Below are 8,190 nucleotides of genomic sequence, written 5' to 3' on the forward strand. Positions count from 1 at the left end.
TCCCTATGAATCTTCGTGTTGAGATTACAAATGATATTAGGTTTATTATGAACTTGGATTATGAAACAATGAGTTAGATTTGTAAATTCAAGGTAGGAGAAACACCCAAAGCAATCTGCCTTAGTTTTGCCTCAGAAGACGATGAAACATTGTAGGTGAACAGAAATACAAAGGATGAGCACAATGAGCAACACTAGACCATGTAACAACAGTCCCTTCAAAAAAAAAAAAAAAAAAAACAATGAAACATTCTTTAAGTACTTGCTTGGCTTATCAACAAGCTTTATTAAATCAACGGGCTCTATAGCTAAGCCTCCCTTTCACACTTTCACTTGAGCTTACACAAAATGTTCCAACTAGTCAAGTGAATTTTTTTTTAGTAACGGTGTCTACCCGAAAGTTCATATGTATCCCATGGAAAAGATGCATAAGAACGGGTTCTTATGCATCCCATGAAAAATATGCATAAGATCACCAGAAGCTTGGCAGTCTACACTACACAAAGCTGGCTCCTATGATGCTTAGAGTTTTTATCTTCCAGCTAACCCCTTGAACTAGATTAGATTTTGAGACATCTGAAAAAGATGTCGAGTTTTGAACTTGACTATTGGCGAGAGTATTTTCCAAACAACTTTCATTCACATAAATCGATTAGGCCATCTTACTAGATGTCATGATTATGACAAGTTTTTGTTTGATGAAATACCTGATATTATTTAGGATGTTCTATACAAAGACTTATATAATCTTTTTCTCAGTGCTCGGGGTGTAGGTACTATTCCCCCATGATGCATAATTATCTTTCTATGTGTCATCATACATTTTGCAGGCTAAAGTTTTCTTTTTCCAGTTTCTCAACCCATTAAAAACAGGCTAAGGTTGAATCAATTTCATTTTTCTTGAGGGATTGAAAAAAAATCACTGTCAACAACCTCAAGATGATCATAAGCAGTTAGTATGATTTTTTCTCTGGCTGCTAAGAATGTGTTATCTGTATCTTCTTCGATGATCATTTTCATATATTCCAAAGACATGACCTTCATCCAGGAAATGCTAGTATTTAGTTTACCATTATATTCACACATGCATGATGCAAATAATCTCTCTCGTGAACAATTTTCACATAATGATATAGGGAGATATAATCTATTTCTCCATTTTTTTGAACATATTCTGGTGGAGTAGATTTGAACTTTAAATGGAGAACACTATCATTTTTTCTGACACTCTTAACTGTGTTGACTATGATATTTGGAAATATTTTGAGGTCTTCATTTCTTTTACTCCACAGATTATGGACAAAACCATTTTCAACAAGCCAGAACTTTTGCTCTTGAGGGTGTTAACTCAGAACACTAACTTCATATCTTCCCACATAAGATCTAGGAACCACATGGAGAGTTTCGGGAAGATCGAAGCCTAAAGTTCCAATAAGATTGTGGAAGTTGAACCATTCAACTTCTTTTAGTGCTAACACAAGAACTCTGACACTTTTAGGATCTTCAAGATATTGTATCTTGGAACTTTCAGGATTTGGATTTCCAAACAAATAGACTTTTGGTTTTTCATTTATTTTTTCATTCTGGGTGTCTAGTTCTTCAACTAGGGCAAACAGGGTTGATGAGTGAAAAAAAAAATAAACCATAGAAAACAAGAACTGATGACTTCTAGTCCGTCTTTTAGATGCAAAGAAAGCATCTATCAGTTTGTTGGCGCAAGGTCTAGGACCTTCATAATTGATGTTATTAGTCTTCTAAATTGCAGTATGTGTACCCAAAATAATTTGGGCGGTAAGTAAACCAACAAATTCAAACAATCAAACTCAAGTATCAAACTTTCAAATGAATTCCTTATAATATATCACTAGCCTTTTAATTGATTAAGAAAAAGGACATATGAATAAAGCTAAAAAACACACAAGAAGAAGAAACTACAACAACCATAACAACCATATAACAAAAGAAAATGAGATTGAAGCAGCCGCAGTAGATCCAACAAATTCATTGTCTAAGAAACTAGAAAAAACACATCAGGAGAAGAAACTACAACAACCATACAACAAAAGGAAATGAGATCGAAGCAGCCGCTGTAAATCCAACCAACCCCTGTCTAAGAGACTAGAAAAAACACACTAGAAGAAGAAACTACAACAACCATACAACAAATGGAAACCAGATCAAAACAGTCGCAGTAGATCCAACCAATTCCTTATATAAGAGACTGGACAACTGCATCAATCCAGTTAGGGCACACAAATGCCAGCTTCAAAGCTTAGATCATCCAAAACAAACCAGAAGAAGAAGAAACTACAATAACCATACAATAGAAACTACTAACCGCTCTTATATAAAATTTAAAATTAATCACTGAGTGGGAGGTGCGCCGCCTCCACGACCGCGGGTGAGAATCCCGTGGACAATTGTGCACACCACAGCCACCGCTACCCACTTATCCGCCATACCGTGGTCTATGGTACAAACCACAGTAAGCAGCAGGGGCAGCGGTTGAGCTACACTGTACACAACCTTCAGTTACAGCGGTGGGTGGTCTCCAACAACCAGCTGCAATGGTTAAGGAAATGATACATGCACAGGAGCGGCCGCCGACTCTCCCCTCTCTCCAATGCGGTTGCCAAATCCGTCTCCAACAGCTGTGAACATACTCTGCACAGTTGGCCCATTAGTATAAACCTGAACAGTTCGGAAGAGTCTCATCACAGGCTCCATTGCACCGTCCATCATTTCTACGGATATTAAGCAATGAAGAGATAATGATAGAGAGAGATACAGTTAGGAGTGATGTGAAAGTTTGGAAGATAGCCTTAAAAATGGAAAGGAGATCGAAGCCCCAACATATCTTTTACCGTGAAATCCTAGCCTTAGGTGCTGAAATGATGGGATGACCCTTTTAATATTCAATTCAATGTTTTTTTTTTTTTTTTTTTTTCTAAGTTTCTCTGTATTGGCGATTTTGAAATAAATTGCTAATGTTTGCATGTGAACAAAAAGATTAAGTCAGTTTTACTTTTAATTAGGAAAGGGAAATGATTTAACATTGTATGTTATACAATGATACAAACATCATAACTATAAAACTTAAATATGCTACAAAACCAGGTTAAGCAAAAATGAGACAAATACGTAGTACGACGTAAATCAAATAACGTAACTTGCACACAAATTAAACAATTCAATCTAAATTTTATGTTTGATTAATCCAATATTTGTATGGATTATATATGAACATCCACGATTTTCTGTATGTATTGAATATGTAACCAGTTCAATCAACAATTAATGGATTTCTAATAATTTTTAATTTTTTTTTTAGAATTTTTATCCTCTTATATTTAGGGCTGGGCATAAAGCCCGTAGTCGAAAAAAAAGACCGGCAAACTGACCCGGACCGGCAGGGTTTTTTTTCGGGTTTGCCATAGAAAATGTGTAGGTCGAGCCGGTTCTTCATGTGTGCGGGCTGGGCCCGGTCCTTTATATAAGAAAAAAGTTAAGGCCCGAAAGCCCGAGTGTATATAAATGTTATAAAACAAAGCCTTAAATCTCTTAATTCCTTTCATTCTTTCTCTCCCAGTCTGTTTCGTCTCTTTCCTTTATATTATAACCCACTAGATTGAAGATGAAGGAGAGGTACAACAGCCTAAATTGAAGATGAAGGAGAGATACAACAGCCTAAACCTACCCAGTCTCTTTCGTTTCTCCCACATGGTTGGGCTAGATAGCGGTGAGGGTTGGGTTCAAGGGAGGAGAGGTACTCGTACGACAGCGAGGTCGATCGGCTTTGAAGGAGGCGGCAGAGAGGTATTCATACGGCGGCGGCGTTTATGTGCTTTCTTCTATGTTTATTATAATTGATGTATCGGAGGGCTTGGGGACTTTTTGGGTTCTCTTTTCTTGTTGTGAATTTAGGGTTTTTGTTTAGGGTTTGTTAAGAGTTTCAATTTGTTTTATGATATCAAATTTGGTGGTGATTGGAAGGAGATTTGGTGGTGATTGAAAATAGTTGGCGGTGAGATAAGATAAGGGACCGAAGGCCCAAGGACCGGCCGGTTTTTGGCCGGTCCTGTCTTCTGCCGGTCTTAGTTTTTTTTTCCCGTCGAGGCCCGTCCCGGACTTCATACCCCGGTCCCGGTCCCCGTCAAAGTAGTGCCGATCTGGGATCGTGCCCAGCCCTACTTATATTTTCTTCAACATTCAACTTCATTTAAATCAATCTCATTTGTTTTTTCTATTTAATAAGAAAATTGCATACAATAAAGATTAGAGGTGGGTTCGGTGCAAATCTTCAGTTTTTCAATCTCCGAAACAGTAAACCGAAAATCAAACTAAACCAATGCTTCGGCCCGGTTCGGTTTTTTTTTTACACAATAGAAGAAAAAAATTTCTTGCAATGATTTAAGCTTTGCCGAAAATGAATGTACTATGTTTTTTCTTTAACTCCATAAAGCTCCTTGGTTTTAACATTTTTCAACTACATCAATATAATTTATGACAATAGTTCATAATGACAGTCCACAAACCAATGTATAAACATGCAATCAAAAAGATAAAAATACTTTAAAAGTCCGAAGTTTAAACTTTAAAGTCCATACATCTTAAACACAAATATAAAGTTCATACTTCATACTCAATAATTTGTACTTCATACTTACATATAGTTAAAACTTAAAAGTACATAAATTACAAATAAAGTCCAATGTTTAAAGTTCAGACATCAAAACACAAACTCGGAATAAATAGGAGAAAAACAAATCAAAGATTTCTTGCAACATCATCTCATGCTCGCAATAATGTTACTTCATCTTAGGAGGCAACATACCACTCCTAACACTTTGCGTACGCAACAATGATGATATCTCCAAGATTTCTAGAGGAATAAAAACAAAAAGTTAGATAAGAAAACCATATTTGTTACATAAACCCAAAAAAAAAAAAACTATTACCTCTTTCTGCTTCTTCACATATCTTAATCTCCTCACTAGTTGACATATGATGCAAAGCAATAGTTTCACCTCTAAGCCAATTTTGTGTACATATCAAGGCAACACTTCTTTTCAAGAGTTCAAGTCTTTGTATAGAGGATCTAACATACCTCACCTCATTACGAATAACATTAATAGACATATTCATGAGTTTCAAACCATCATTCACAATCAAGTTAAGAATATGAGCTACGCACCGCATATGCATATTTTCCCCCTTATTCAAAATCATATTAGGTTGTCCCGAAACATTTAACTTATTGATTAACTCTCTTATTACAACATCATTTGTCGAAGCATTATCAATAGTGATTGTTAAAATCTTCTCTATGCCCCACTCTAACAAACAATCTTTCAAAAGTTTAGCTATGGAATCTCCTTTATGATCTAAAATGACACAAAAGTTAATGACTCTTCTATGTAATACCCATCATTAAGGAATAATGCCCATTTGGTACTAATTATTGGGTATGGTTACCCATTCCAATGAAAAACGTTTTCCATTGCCCATTTCAATTATTCTTACCAAAATTACTTTTCTATCACTAACCTAACTGTCTAATCTTATCCCTCCACCTCTCATTTAAGATCTACTCTCTCTCTCTCTCTCTCTCTCTCTCTCTCTCTCTCTCTCTCTCTCTCTCTCTCTCTCTTCAATCTCTCTCACTCCGCCATCGTTCTCTGATCCAGGTCTGCTCCGACCTCCAGCAGCAACCGCATGCACGCCTCCGACGAACAGAAGAGTAGTGCGGTCGTCAGAGTTGCGTCATTGTCATCCTCTGATCCGTCAACGTCATCGTCGTCCTCGACCCAACCGGTAAACACCGTTGTTTTAACCGGATCTGGGACTTCGTCACTGCCTCATCCTCCTCCTCGCCTCGTCGATCCAAACCGTAGGATCTGAGACTTCGTCACCGCCTCTCTCTCTCTCTTTGGCTGCCTCGACGTCGACGCCAACGACGCCTCAAGGACGAGGATGACGCACCGGCGAGGAGCCTGACGAGGATCATGGGGTCGAGCCACCTCCGGCATCTCGAGCTACTAGAGGAGGATTGCAACCCCGGCCAGGCTATGGATTTGAAGGTAGGATATGATCCTTCTTTGATATTGTTGGTAAATTGTGGTTGTTGTTGGTCTGGAGGTTAAATTGGTGTTGTGGTTAGAGAAGGAGAGAAGGTGAGAAGAGTAGCTGCCATGATTTCATTTTGGATGCAGAGAAATGGTGCAAGGGAGTAGATCCAGTGAGTGAGGGTGCATGGTAAGAGAGTATATCCAATTACTGGGGGTCAGTAGTTTTTCTGGCTTGAAAATTATTGGGGTCAGTAATTTTTCTTTTGGTTTCGTTTTGGTTGTGAATTGTCTTCTTCTTCTATTTTCTTTGTTTTTCTGTGTTTTGACAGATTATTAGGGTCAGTACAGAGGTCAGTAGAAAATTACTGGGGGTCAGTAATTTTTCTTTTGGTTGGGAATTGCCTTCTTAATCTATCTTCTTTGTTTTTATGTGTTTTGATAGATTATTGGGGTCAGTTCAGAGGTCAATAGAAAATTACTGGGGGTCAGTAATTTTTCTTTTGGTTTCGTTTTGGTTGGAAATTGCCTTCTTCTTCGTTTTTATATGCTTTGACAGATTATTGGGGGTCAATACAGAGGTCAATAGTTGATTACTGGGGGTCAGTACTGACCCCCAGTAAAATCTCAGTAGAAGTTTACTACTCCCTCAGTAGAAGTTTACTGCCCCCAGTAAAACATTTTTCATCATTACTGTCCCTCAATAAGGTTTTATTGACTTCAGTAGAAGTTTACTGCCCACCAGTAAAATCTCAGTAGAAGTTTATTGCCCCCTAGTAAAACATTTTTCATCATTACTGCCCCTTAATTAAACTTCAGCGATGGTGTAGTATACTTTCGGCAAGGTCCGGTGAAAAAATCCGGCGAGATTTCTAACGACCGGCGAGATTCCGGTGACATTTTAAAAAAATCCGGCGAAATTCCGGTTTACTAGGGGTCAGTAATATTCTGGAGACCGGATTTCGGCGACCGGTGACCGAAGTCCGGCAAAGTCTTCTCTCTCTCTTCCATTTTCTCTCTCTAAATGTGTATAAGACACAAGGGTAAAAGTGTCTCAAAAAAAATATTATTTTATTATGAATTTAATAAAGATTTATGTATTTGGGCACAAATAAGTTAACCTCTTATTCAATTGGGGTCAAAAGTCTTATTGTCATTGGAATGAGGTTTGACTTTTATTTTTTTGTGCAAATGAGCATTTTTCCTCAATTAAATATGCGGTAACAACCATATAATTGATGTTTTGAATGGATGATGTCCATGTATCCGTCGTGAGACACATTCTTCTCCCCTTCAATTCACCCTTCAACTTCTTATTCTCCCACATATACACCTTAAGCATACCCTTTGCTACCGTCTTCCTACAAGGGACTTTCCAAAAAGGTAATGCTCTTTCCATAAAACGCTTAAACCCCATGCCCTCCACATGAGTAAAGGGCAGCTCATCTAAAATAATCATCTCCACACATAACCTAGTGAGCACTTCTTTTGTCAAAGGAGAGGCATCCAACTCCCTAATATCTTTTTTGGGACACAAAATCTTTTGTTTTTTAGCTTTCAACATTTCAATATTATAAGGATACTTGCGGTATTTATCAATATGACTAATAAGGGAGGATGTACCATTTGTACCCGGATCGGTAAGATATTCTTTACTACAATAAATACATTCACCCTTAACTCTATGGTTAACCATTTTTGTAGTGTAACTCTATGGTTAACGATTATCAAATTGGTTGAAAATTTGTTGAGATGATCTACACATTAGTGTCTAAAAATTAGATAGTGGAGATGTGAAAATTCGATTGTGAAATGAGTCTAAATTGGAAATCCGCACCATAAGAATAAATAAGGACATCCTTAGAAGGTATAGATTTTACCAATAGAACCACTTTCGGTCATATTTTTTGATCATAGCCAACTAGTATCTAGATATATATGACATGATCATCTCTACAAAATTTCAGCTAAATTGGTGATCGTTAAGATGTCGAAACTATATGATTACAATGAGTGAACCAAATATGTTCAACCAGAACCATTCGTGTAATTCACAATTTTGAATACCTTAATGATTATTAATTTAGCTGAAATTTTGTAAAGATGATCTATCATATATACCTAAA

This window comes from Fragaria vesca, linkage group LG4 (assembly GCF_000184155.1).
Source record: "Fragaria vesca subsp. vesca linkage group LG4, FraVesHawaii_1.0, whole genome shotgun sequence".
Lineage (NCBI taxonomy): Eukaryota > Viridiplantae > Streptophyta > Magnoliopsida > Rosales > Rosaceae > Fragaria > Fragaria vesca.